This window comes from Mesoplodon mirus, assembly GCF_964341445.2.
Source record: "Mesoplodon mirus genome assembly, chromosome: 9".
Lineage (NCBI taxonomy): Eukaryota > Metazoa > Chordata > Mammalia > Artiodactyla > Ziphiidae > Mesoplodon > Mesoplodon mirus.
The window spans coordinates 82471027-82484964 of record NC_138985.1 but is presented as its reverse complement, the minus strand read 5'-3'; the positions used below and the strand labels follow the sequence as shown (position 1 = coordinate 82484964).

Genomic DNA, 13938 nt, shown 5'->3' with positions numbered 1-13938 from the left:
CTAAGTCTAACACAGTAGTTAAGAGTGTGGGTTTTAGGGGCTTCCCTGGTGGCGCAGTGGTTGAGAGTCCGCCTGCCGATGCAGGGCACACGGGTTCGTGCCCCGGTCCGGGAAGATCCCACATGCCGCGGAGCGGCTGGGCCCGTGAGCCATGGCTGCTGAGCCTGCGCGACCGGAGCCTGTGCTCCGCAACGGGAGAGGCCACAACAGTGGGAGGCCCACGTACCGCAAAAAAAAAAAAAAAAAAAAAAGAGTGTGGGTTTTAGAACCAGACAGCCTGGATTTCAATCCCAGTTCTGCTGCTTGCTAGCTATGCAACTGTAGGTCAGTGGCTTAAAGTCTCTGTGCCATATCTGTAAAATGGGGAAAATAATTGTGAGGATGAAACGAGAAGCTATAAGTGAAGCACATGAAATAGTGTCTGGTAAAATATAAGTGCTCAAAGGCATGAGTTATTATTTTCCATGTATTTGTGAATAACACATAGTGCTAAACTATAAAGAGGATCCCATCTCTTAACCCTGAGGTAGGCCTAATGGTAGCCATGGTCAAGAGGGAGAGGAACAGCTGCTCTAAACCTGCTCTAAACATGCCACATCCTTTCTGCTCTCCCTTCAACAGATAACAATTCAGATCTTTGATGGCACTCTTTAAGTTCATTCACATGGCACTGTTTGTGAAACAAAAATGAAAGCAACCTTCTTAGAACAGCGGCTTCTTGCTGGCAACCTGTGGAAGGCAGGGCCCACAGACATGCACAGGCCCATAGAATGTTTTTTAAAAGTGTGAGTTGTGTAGACAGAGGATATGTTCTGCAGTTTGCCATTGTCCTCCCAGTGGTTTGCCATTGTCCTCCCATCTTCTCTTGTAATGCATCCAGCCTCCCTCTGATCTTGAGGTCACTTTCTTAGGCATTAGGATTTGTGTCCCCTCTCTTATTTATTCTTGGATTCTCTTTGCTCTCCTCCCTTCCCTGGCCCCAATGCCCCTATTATGGTGCCTATGGACAATGTGTCTCCAAAATGACAAGAAGAGTTCAGGTGATAGTTCCTCAGGTCACCTCTGTTGGCAAATACAGTTTGGGGATATAGGACTCCTCTTACCTTTTTAGAGATACATCATGCAAGTTAGAATATTGAAGATTCTGGAAATTCACATGGAAAAACAACAACAGAACAAACAAAAACAAAAACATGCTTTTTTTCCTCTTAACATCTTCAGTAGCAGTTTTCTATAAAATTAGTTCAATAGGTAGTGTACTTTGGGAAAACTTGCCTTAAAGAATGGAAATACCAGCTACAAAGGGTTAGAAGAGGGCACTTTCAGTATGAACTGCTTTTATGTTGATCTATATTGGTCATTTGTTTGTGGCTGGGCTCTCTAAAAATAAAACATGCAATGTTAAGTTACCTAAAAATATAAGTAAGCATATTCAATATTGAGGACAAAACAAGACTGCTACGCTCTTGAAGTTGCAATTATCACGATTTTAATCAGAAGGTCTAGGAGACTGGAGGCAGAGAAATTGAAAATAAATTACCATCTCCAACAGGGTGCTGCAGTTTTGTTAGTGATTTGGTTCATTTTCACATCCGGTTTATTGCCTCTTTCCCCAAATCAGGCAAAGGTATAACATACTTTGCTCTCATTTATTAAATGTCTGCTATGTATCAGTCATGTCTTTGAGTTCTACTTAGGTCCTCATAAAAAAAGACTCCAGGATGGGTATTATCCTTCCCAGTTTACGTCCAGGGAAATGAAGCTCAGAGAGATCATGTAACTTATCCAGAGTCACACAACAGGCCTAAGTCTGTCTCTTTCTAGAACTCTGCACTTCCCCTTGCAGCCATTATAAACTGTCCATGGTCCTGTGGTGAATGATGCAGTTCTTAACGTGGGGCAGGATAACTTAAGGCTTCCTTTAATTTTCCCTTCTTTTTCGTCCACAAAGTCAGCCACAACCTAAGACACGGCCACCCCTCTGCTTGACACTCGGGGACTGGATGTTGCCATGCAGAATAAAGGTGCTGACACCACCTACATTGTCGGTCTATAAAACACTACACATGTTGGAGCATGGGTCCTAGGCAATCTGGATGGCTTACGTGGTGGACTGTGGGTGCATAGAACCAAGACCTCCCACTGTGAAAAGGAACAGGAATGCCCTCTCTCCAATGTCTCTGTTTTCACAACTCCTGAGCTCTCCTTTGGGGACCTGGGGAATGTGAGAGAGAAAGGGAAGCACCAGATGACAGAGAGCCAGGAGTCCTAAGAGAGGGCCTTTTGGAGAGTCTCTTGTCTTTTCAGAAGATGAGAAATAAAGACCAAAACTTGCAGAAAGTCCCAGAAGTCTGCCCTCATAATTCTTTCTATCAATACTTTCCTCCCTGAAACTGTATTAATTTTTTTTTTCTTTCTTTCTCTTTTTCTCTCCTCGCCTTTCTTCTCCTCTCCTCTCCTCTTCTTTTCTGTCTTTTACCTTGTGGTAAATTGGTAAAAGCATTTTGGGAAAGAAAACAGGAAAAAAATCTTTCGTTTTTATACAGCATAGTACAGCATTATTTCCCAACTATCTTATCCATTTCATCTGTTAATCTAAATGGTTTGAAACTAATACAAATGGATTAACCCATCTTGTGAAATAACACACTAAAAAAAATGTTTTCTTCATCGATCAACTTTTCTTTATGAATAGCCCTTTACAAATGTGTATGTGAGTATGTGTGTTTGTGTAATTACTGCAATTCTAGGTTTTACCATTAACTTGATGAGGGCTTTGGCGCTTAACCCTCGTGGATCAGTTTCTTCAGCTATAAAAACAGTTCCAAAGTCTGATGAAAATGACTTAAAAAAATTAAGTATCAACTAAAATTTTACTGAAGCCAGTAAGTTTGGAGCGGATATAGCAAACAATTTACTACTTGTATTATATGTAAGGGGACATTATATTAGAAAGAAAGTATTCCAGTGTGTGGTTCTTATTAACTACTGCCTTGTTCAAATATGATAAAATTCTTTTTTCTATTCCAATGACTGACTGATTTAATGACTCAGGGATAGTATATTTAGTGAATCCAAAAGTAAATTTGGTGATTTAGAAAAGGCTACAATATTTAACAGTTTAAGCAGGAATATCTAGGTTTTAGTGACATTGAAAAATGATAGAATGTTTGAAAGGTTTAATTTGAGTCACTGTAACTATTACACATAACTAATGTATTCTGATGTATAACAAAGATGGTTCCAACACTTTTGCATTGGCCAGATTTTTACCTTTTGTTTAACAACCTCAGAGTCTAAACATAATTACTATTACATAATTACTAAACATAATTACTATACTAGTGTATGTACGTAGAAGGAAAGGCACTAACTCTGGATTAACCTTGGTTTGCCAACAAAGAATTAAAAAAATGAGAGCACAGACAAATGGTGACCAGTCAGAGGTCATGTTCAGAAAGTCAGTGGTGATGCAAACTGCTTCAGACTTCCAGTTTTTTGGTCTATTATAAACATTCCTGCCTTTACTTACTTTGAAAAACAAAATCCAACCAAACTGCCCCCAAAAGGCAATTGCAAGCTAACCTCTAGACAGAACAGTCAGAACTAATAAAATCATCTGCAAACATTCTGCTTGTGTTGAAGGAACTTTCAAGGAGTGTGTAACCTGAATTAGAAAAGACATCTTTTAAAGCTTGCCCTGAAGTGTCTGGGCCATCTGTTTTGGCCCAAGCTCCCCATGTTAGAGCTGTTATCAAGTACTGTCGGCTCTCCCATTGCTACTGTTAACAAATGGATTTGTCACCCCAAAGTTAAGAAAAACCAGATGTTTCCTTTGTTGTTCTATATTCCGATGGCAGGTCAAGAGGCTGTTTAAACAGCACCAGTGAAATTGAGATTTAGAAATTGAGATCTTATTAATCTGGTCAGTGAGGTCATATGATTTAGGGCTGTTTCAAGATTTAGACTGAATTTCAATATTTGGCCATCCACATATACTGGATTACTTCCAAATTAATTAGTTCTTTATAAATATAAACCTATATTTTATGGGAATCATAATTTGTATGCAAGCAGTTATAAATATGGAATAAAATATTTAAACATGTCAGGTTTTGTAATCCATCAACTAAATTTCTAACCAAATGTTTATTGAGCCCCTGCCATGTGCCAGGGAAGTGTTAGTGTCTGGGGCTACAAAGATGAATGAGATGCGGTCCTTAACATGGAGGGGCTCATAGTCTAGCACAGAAAACCGGCATGTAAGTGAGCAGACCTGATACAATGTGGCAAGTGCTAAATACTGTTAGGAGAGTGTTATGGACTAACTGTGGGGATCAGGGGGAGGTGAGGAAACATGGAAGACGCTGCAAGGGAGGCCACATTTGAGCCACATGTGAAAGGATGAGCAGGAGTTTGCCAGGTGACTGTATTTACAGGGTGATGGAGGTGAGGAAGTGAATCCTTAGCAGAGGGAGCAGGCACACAGGCTTAAAATAATTATATATTCAGCATTCTGCAAGTAGTTCAGAATAGTTGGGAGCACAGTGTGTTTGGGACGAGGGTAGGAAACGAGGCTAAATAAAAAGGTGAGGATCAGAATATGAGGCGTCTTATATACTACACCAAGAAAGAAAATCTGTATGGTAGGTGATAAGGAGCCACTGAAATATTTTAAGTAAAATCATTAGAATTTTTTATTTTAGACAGGTCACTCTGGCTTAATGGAGGGTTTGGAGCAGGGTGAGTTGAAGGCAGGGTGGCAAGAGGGAAAACTATTTCTTTAATGCAGGGGAGCAATGATGTAAGTTTGATGTAAGGCAGAGACTCTTGGGTGCAGGACAGAGAGGAAGGTTTGATAGATGCCTTGGGTGTGGGACACACAGGACCACTTAGAAATAATAGAAATGGAGTGATATTCAGAAAGCTTGCTTTTATTTGTTTATTTTTTGTTATTTAATGAAAGTCTGCGACATGATGGCACTTTCATTTTGGACTTGTTGAGTTTGAGTGTTTGTATGTCCCTGCACAATGAATTGTTGGAGGTCTGGTAGTTAAGTCAAAATACCAATGTGCCAGATTGTTCTATTGTCTACTTGGTTATTCTGGGAACTATGTTTCTCAGACTCTCCTTCTCCATGTAATTCCAGATTGGAGTTGGCCTAAAGGTAAAAACTGTGAGTCCTGGGATGCGGAAGAGAAGCAGTGGTCGTTATATTCTGAAGGTTATCGTCAGACCCAGGGGTGCTGCTGGGTGCCAGTTTGTTCTTGCTCTTCCCTCCTTCCTGATGCTGGCCTTACCCATCAAAAGTGACCTCAGGCTTCCACCGGACACTTGGCTGACAACTCAGAGAGGTGGCAGCTATGAAGGGCCAGCAACCTTCCATAGCCTTCGTGGTCTCATCCCAAGAGCAGGACATACTGGCTCCCTGCAAGTTCTGACACGTTCGTGACTTTTCTTCTGCACCTTCAGCTACATTTTTTGGATCTTTATCTTCCCAGCTCTTCCCACAATCGTGTAAGTACTAATTCCTATTATAAATTCCTTCTTCCGTATCACTCATAGTGGTTCTGCTTCCCAGACCGAATCTTTTTAAAGCTGCAACCAAAGTGTATTTTGAAACAGAACTCCTTGAAAAAAGCACTACATTTAATACCTGAAACTTTTATTGTTTGAAGTTGTTTTGATTTTGAGAGTTTGTTTTTTTCCTGACTTCTCGATAGTGATCACTGGTGCAGAATGATGATCTTACTGTGTCTAAATAGGAGAAATTGTCAGGATAACTAAGAGGATTTTCAAGAAAATTCAGCATTTCGTTCTTTCGCTTTTAAAAGAAATCATCATCATTATTATTTGTATGTGAACATTTTAATACAATCTAGTGCTCTAGAACTGTCTGGGCCAAAGAGAGCCAGGCATGAAGATCTCAGTGCCTTGGAGACAGGGAGGGAGGACCAAGGCAGACTGTGGCAGGAAAAGAGGTTTTCTTGCTGCTGGCAAGTGGAGCCATTCTTGGGGTGAAGTGTGTGGCATGCAGGTTCTTGTTGGAAGAACAGCTGTGGAACAGAGGTCCTGATGCTATTGGCTCAGTGAGGATCCCGTCATGAGCAGCTCAAGAACGGGAATGAGAGGAAGGGGCTGTCCAAAACTCTGGAATAAGCATTTGGGTTGCTCTTCTTAGACCACTCCTGCCCTGGGAAGAGGGTGGAATTTAACTCCAAGGATGATAACGAAGAGGTATTGACTTTGTTGTCAGTTATGGGAAATGAGAATTGATCTAGAAAGGTGTGTGCCCTGGTGAGTACTTTTTTTTTTCCCCCCTGCTTTTTTTGCCTTTCTCCAAAGCCAGCAAAGGAGAACATGGGTATCTTCTATTGCAAGAAGAGACCAGCGAAGGAGGCAGTGTCAACAGCCTTGTCAGCAAAGGCAGTGGTATTGGCATAATTTATTCCTCTGGTGGGAATGGCCTTCCTTCTTTTATTTGCACAGCAAACTTTGACTCATCCTTCAAGGTCCAAACCTAATGTTGGAAGGCTTCCTTGAGTGGCCCTCTCCCACTCCACCTTGTCCCACACCCTGGGCAGGCTGACAGGTTGCTTCACCTGTTTTCCAGGGGCACTTCATACTCCTAATTTAGCATATCTCACACTGTATTACAACTCATCTTTTTTGTTGACAGCATAACCGCATGATATATTAATTTATGTGATTTTTTCTATCTTCTCCTTTATGGATCAGAAAGCAGTAACGCAAAGAAAATGAGAAAAGCTGTCAGTGGGGCCAGGGGGAGGTAGGAGGTTTTCCATCTCTTAGACTGCTGTACATTCAGAAGGGGCTGCCTTGCTGCAAATACAACATAACCTGGCTTTGCATTTGCTTGGTTAGGCAAGACACCAGAAATAACACCCTTTTAATCCATTTGCCTAAAATCCTTGGTATCTCTGTATTTACAAAGTTTTAAAAATGCATAAGCGACTCTGGAAATTGGACTATGTCCTCTGCATGCTACTCTGCAAGCATGGCAGGCATTGGAGACTGTGCTCTGGGGGCAGAGCCTTCATATGCAACCTGCTTTATGGGTCTCATGACCCTTGACCCATGCCTTTCCCTTCTCTTGGGAAACGAATAGGATTTGTTAATTAATAATCTTTCCCTTCTCTTGGGAAACAAATGGGATTAGCAAATGGTGCCAATGTTGATTATTCTTAAGGAAGTCACACTGAGATGGGTGTCTCCTTCCCAAAGGACGTAGTTAGTATACGTACTGCACAAAAGGGGAGTCGTGCAATATGTGCAAATCCTTGGACAATTTTTTTTGTCCAGATAACATGCTTGCTAGCTGTTTTCTATCAGATACTCGCAAGGTATCCACTACTTAGTGCTGAGGAGGCAAAAATGTTGGGAATTGGATGTGTCCATTAAACTTATCACAAATGAGGTAGAGTGTGTGACTAGAGGGTACAGTCTCGTGGGCATGGGGAAGGAGAGTTGTGCCTGATTGTCACCCAGGACTCAGAGTACACCTGTCCCTTTGATGCACTTGTGATCATGCCCATGACCCCTGCCTGTGGGGTGGGGAGAAGCCCTCTTGCCACCCGAAGACTAGGTGAGCCATGACTGCTACGGTTCCTGTACTGCTCAGGCAGGCAAGACTCCATCAATCTGTGTTTGTCTCTTGGGGTCCTGAAATTACTTTCTCATTATAATGAAAAGAAATGAAATGAAACCTGACCTAGGAAGGATCCCTAATTTTGGCAACATTCTAAAACATGTAGCGAGGGCTTGGCTTTTGAAGGACAGCACACTCCTTCTGAAAAGGTGCTAATACACAATTGCTGAAAAGTCTTTTATGGTTATATGATTCAAGTCCCATGGGGCTTGTCGGGGACTTGGTCACTGGGGTGAAGTAACTTAAATAGAAGTCCTCACGAGGAATTGGGCACAGCATAAGGTGCTGCCGGTCAGATAGCTCAAATAAAAGATTTACTTATTTACCTGTGATGGCCATGGTAATGTAGCCAGAGTATCTGAATTAAGGTTGAAAGGGGAAAGACAAAGGTAAAAATTAAGAAGCAGTTCTTTGTGTCAGGACTAAGGGATGAAGCAAGGCCACATCCTAGGCACGATCCAAGAGGGCAACAGTGGGATGACTGGCATTTCCATTACCTCTCACCTGTTTCCTAGGTCCTCTGTTTTCCTCTTTCTTGGTTTACTCTTTCATTTTTGGTGCAACACTTCCTCCTGTACCCTCCTGAAAAAGGGTACATGTGATTGGTGCATGTGGTATGGTGGCATGTGATTGGTAACCCCAGATTGGTGGTTACCAGAGGGACAGAGGGTTGAGGGGTGGGTGAAATGGGTGAAGCAAGTCAATTATATGGTGATGTATGGTAACTAGACCTTTGGTGGTGATCACTTTGTAGTGTATATAGATGTTGAGTTATAATGTTGTGCTCTTGAAACTTATGTTAATACCAATTTTATCTCAATTAAAAAAAATTAAAGGGGGAAAAAGAAGATGCATGTGATGAGAATTTTTTGAGACCTTGCAAGTCTAGATATGTTTTTATTTTACCCTATTGCTTGATTGATAGCTTGTCTGGATATAGAAGTCTAGGTTGAAAGACAAGTGTCCATTATCTTCTAGCTTCATTCTTCTTCTTGAAAGTTTGATAGTATTTTACCTGATTTTTTTCTCCTCCTATTCATTTTCTCTGCTCTCTCTTCTGGGACTCCAGAATTGAGATGTTAAACCTGTGGGATTTATCATATAATTTTTTCATATGTATACAAAATATATATGTATATATGAAATAGATACCATGCCCTGCATCTTGGCATCTTTGAGGATTAACAAAGAGGTCAGTGTGGACAAAGAAAAGTAAGTGAGGAAAACAGTCTCAAACATATTTATCTTAATTACTTTAAATAAGTCGAGGTCTTAATTTAGTGAATGATCTTTGACAAGAGAAGTAAAAAGAAAAAAATTTTTTTGGTAAATTTATTAAGTTTTCTCTCTTGTACCAAATATTACCTGTTTCATCTTTAGCTCTGAAAATTTGCTAGGGTAACTTGCTGGGTCACTTTGGATGAGTCACAACCTGTGGGTTTTCATTTCTTGGATAAAACAAGCAATTGGGTATGTGTAATCTTTTATATCACATTTGGCTTGAAAAGCTGAACTTGCATTGGGTTATCTCAATACTAATTAATAATTCTATTAAAAGAAGGGGCACAGAGAGGAAGTTAAACTTAAGTTGTTTAATACTGGTGCTCATTCAGCATCTCAGGAGAAGGGTTGGTTAGAAGAGACCCACACCTCTAAGGTTCATTTTTATTTTATTTATTTATTTATTTTATTTATTTATTTTTTAACATCTTTATTGGAGTATAATTGCTTTACAATGGTGTGTTAGTTTCTGCTTTATAACAAAGTGAATCAGTTATACATACACATATGTTCCCATATCTCTTCCCTCTTGCGTCTCCCTCCCTCCCACCCTCCCTATCCCACCCCTCTAGGTGGTCACAAAGCACCGAGCTGATCTCCCTGTGCTATGTGGCTGCTTCCCACTAGCTATCTATTTTACGTTTGGTAGTGTATATATGTCCATGCCACTCTCTCACTCTGTCACATTTTTAGATTCTAAAGTTCTTCTATATTCATTACATTCAAAGAGAAAAAGATCACAGATGCTACTCAGCCAATGTAGCTCTCATTTGAAGAATATAAATGAGGTTTTAATTTAGCTATGATCATTTTAAGTGCACAATTAATAAAACATTTGGAGCATTTAATGTACAATTATATGGCATAGCTCACTATTACAAGCATTGAATGAGTACTCTTTGTAATAAAGAGTGTATGGAAGAAGTTCTTAAAATAAAATCCAGTCTCAGGAGTTTGTACCCACACTTTTTTTTCTGGCTGCTCCATGAGACATGTGAGATCTTAGTTCCCTGGCCAGGGATCTAACTCTTGCCCCCTGCAGTGGAAGCATGGAGTCTTAACCACTGGACCGCCAGGAAAGTCCCTGTGCCAAACACTTTTAATGCACATACTGCAAGCTGAAAAGAAGAACAGTATTTACTCTGACCTCTCTTTCCAAATTTATATTCTATTACTTGGCTCTCTGCATTCTACTTTATACTACTTAGTATGTTTTAGACTTTCATATGTCCTGGCTTTGTTTTTGTTACCTGGAATCCTTCCATCACTACTGACCACCCTAAGACTCCAAGCACCAATATCTTACCCATCCATCAAGGCCCGTATAAAGTATTTCCTTGCTTAAGCAACCTTTCCTGATTCTTCCAAGACACTCAATTTTTTTCTCCTTTAAAGTTCATAGCACTTTTTTTTTTTTTTTTTTTTTGCGGTACGCGGGCCTCTTACTGTTGTGGCCTCTCCTGTTGCGGAGCACAGGCTCCAGACGCGCAGGCTCAGCGGCCATGGCTCACTGGGCCTAGCCACTCAGCGGCATGTGGGATCTTCCCAGACCGGGGCACGAACCCATGTCCCCTGCATCGGCAGGCGGACTCTCAACCACTGCACCACCAGGGAAGACCCTAAAGTTCATAGCACGTTGATTGTACTTTTCTAACGATACTTATTTTATTCTCCCTGGAAATATACCTCCTTATCTTCCTTTTTCATTGTAAGCTTCTTGAGTGCAGAACTCATGTCTTGCTCTTCTCCATATCTTCTACTGTACTCAACAGAAGACTCTCAATAACTGTTGTGAAAATGAATTTCATATTACTCATATGTAGACAAAAGTCTATAGTTTAATTAAAAAACAAACCAACAAAAACTTTCTAATGTGTATTGGAAAACATGTATATGTATCCTTAAAAAGTGTTATATCCCTGGATAAAGCTATTTCCCATTCTATCATAAATTACTATCATCTCTTCTATTCCACCTTAATTATTAGCAGAGACTTTCCATGTTTATCAGGTTTTGATGACGAGAATTCTTTTCCTTGGATAAGTCATTAAAGTTAAATTTGATATTCCTTTGGAAAAGTACCCCCCACACCCCTGCAACCAAGTAAAATAACCCATAAGTTTAAACTATTAGCTTTGACATGGATTTCGTTAGTTAGCTGGCTTAAAACTCTCTCTAATGTTTTGAGCGCGTCAGTCCACAGGAAAGGGTGAGCCAGGTGGAATGGAATCCCAGTTCCCTCTAGCCTAGCCAGGATAAATGTCCTAGGAGAAATTTTCCAAAAATTTGTTTTAAGTTTCTTGTGATTTGGAAAATGAGCAGCTTCAAAAGATCTTTCAGGATATTGTCCTATATCTAAACTTTGGATTGCCTTTATTCTAAGGGTTAAAAAAAAATCTATTTAAGGAGCATTTTGGAAAGATCAGTGACAAAAGTCTGAGCTAAAAGCCATTGGTTCATATATCATTAGTCTTCATGCTGTTTGTCATCAGTAAATCTTGTACTGGATACTTGTCCAGTCCTATAAAAATAAATAACACTCTTGCCTTTATTTCTATATTTTAACTTCCATTAAAGTGAGGCTTAGACCTCATTTTTTTTCAGACATAGATCAGATTACAAGAAGTAAGTGTAATGTTAAAGCTTTTATTTAGTGACTGAACTAACCTTATCTGCCTCTTTAAAGGACCACGGTTGTATCTCCTTATGTATTTGGAAAATTCCTTCAAACATACAAAATGCATATAATTAATTTCTCCAATGAATAACAATTTTGGGATTTTAAGTATTGTCAAGATGTTTCATGTCATACTGAGAAGTTAGCTCTTTGGATAATGTATTCATAGTATTTTACCATATTTTTATTATTTATTCATTACTATAACTCTAAGATAGGTTGAGGAAGTACACATAACATACATTCATATATAATTTGGTTATTTTATTCAGAGAAATCTGATATGTGCTATCCCTTCCTGACACGTGAATTGAATAACTTTTTTTAACAGCTGTTCTTTTCAAATTTAGTCTAGAAACAAATTGCATCAAGCTTGGTGCTAAAAGTCTGTCTGATGAGAATCTTTCCAATTTTATTTTTATATTTAGATTTATAGATAGAAAATTAGATATCAGTCATTTAAAATGAAGGAGCATTTTCAAAAGAAAGTGTTTCTTTTTGTGTTTGTTTTAGTAATGTGACTTTGCTTGAATTGAATATAGGGTAATAATCACTTGCCAGCCTAGAAGGAGCTAAATACTCAATTTTCAGATTAACATTAAGTTTGTAGTACTGCCCGTTTGATGTCATTACGAGGCTGAAACCACGTAAGCTCCATATTGCTTGATCGTAATGTTCATCTGGCTTCCTGCCATGTAAATGGATGTATTAATTCTCAGTTCTCAAGAGTGTTGTGAAGTTCAGTTAATTAATGTTTATAAAAGCTTCTTGAGATTGTCTGCTGAAAGATATTATGTGCATTAAAATTATATAAAAAGCAAACACTAGTAGAGGACTCTAGAAACTGTTGCTTACAGATGTAGAGAACAAATGTATGGACACCAAAGAGGGAAAGTGGCAGGGGGCAGGTGGAGGTGGTGGTGGTAGGATGAATTGGGAGATTGGGATTGATATATATACACTAATATATATAAAATAGATAACTAATAAGAACCTGCTGTATAAAAAAATAAATAAAATTTAAATGATAAACAAATAAAATAGAAACTGTTGCTTAGCCAAGATGAAAGTGCCCTGAATAGCTATTAGCCACATCTGAATCAATGACTTCTGGTTTCTTTATTATAGTATTTCATGACTGGTACATAAAGATGACTTAAAGATGCATCATCTCATTTCATAATTAAGAATTCTTTATGAAATTTTGGTCAGAGAGGTTTAGGTAAAGCATTTGTCTGGTGTTCATTCAGGCAGAAAATTCAAATCACTGATCTCATATATAGTAAAATGTTAGCCAGAAGATTCATTCTTGCTCCCAAGTGAGTGCTCCTGTGATAAGCATACTAGTTGTTCCCCAACATGTAATCTCCATTTCTCTCTCATAACAATAGAATACCGAATTTTTTTTCTGGGCACATGGACATCCTGAATGAAGTCTACATATTGTCCATCTTTCTTATAGCTGGATATGGCCTGTAATAAGTAAGTTCCAGCCAACAGAAAGTGAGCAGAATTGATCTGTGAAACTTTAGGTTGCATCCTGAAAGGGAGGGCGTGCCCTTCTTTCATCCTGTTGCTTGGAATGTAGATGTGGTGACAAGCCACCTTGGACATGGGGGTGAAGAAAACAGCCTAAAGATGGAGGAACAACAAGACAAAAGGAACTTGGGTCCCTGAGCAACTTGCAGAAGAGAGCTGCCAAAGCAGCCTCATAATGCCTATTTGTGAACGTGTTTAAGACATTATTAGTTTGAGTCTTGGTTATAAACCACCTATTATGTCCTAACTTATGCCTATCTTTACAGAAAGCAAGAGGACAAAAAAGTGATTCAATTTTCAGATCTCACACCAAATTGCCCACTCATGGATCAGGTCTCATTGAAAAATCAACTGTAATTTTTATTTGTGTGCTGGGTACATTAAAAAAGTTTTAATTTGGGGGTGTGGCTCCTCATCCTGAAATGGATAAAGAAAAATGTCTTTAGTTGTGCCTCCAAACAGGCTAGGGAGCTCTACTTTGAAATGACTTCATCCTCTGAAAGCCCTAAACATTATACACGTAGTAAAACTGAAAGAAAATATTTAAACTAAAATTATACAATTCTGATACATTAGACAGATAAACCATCCTGACTGACCATTGCACTCTATCCTGCTCTGTCTCATTCTTTTGTTTATCAGCTGGGTGGTTTAGTGGCAGTAACTGATTCCTCTAAATGGTAAAACCCAACAGAGCTAGCTGTACATTATTAGAAAAAATAGGTTGTCTTTATTCTAAATTCCTTCAGAGTTCAAAAGTTATTCAGAGTT

General features: G+C 39.2%; 1 protein-coding gene across 2 annotated transcripts in view; it reads left to right on the top strand.

Moving 5' to 3' along the window:
* Positions 1-13938, top strand: part of TFEC (transcription factor EC) — a 662156-nt gene that overhangs the window by 2278 nt on the left and 645940 nt on the right. For both annotated transcript variants that reach the window (XM_082631957.1, XM_082631956.1), the window contains exon 2: positions 5151-5518. The gene's annotated coding sequence lies outside the window, so the exon portion shown is untranslated. The remainder of the gene's footprint in view (positions 1-5150; positions 5519-13938) is intronic.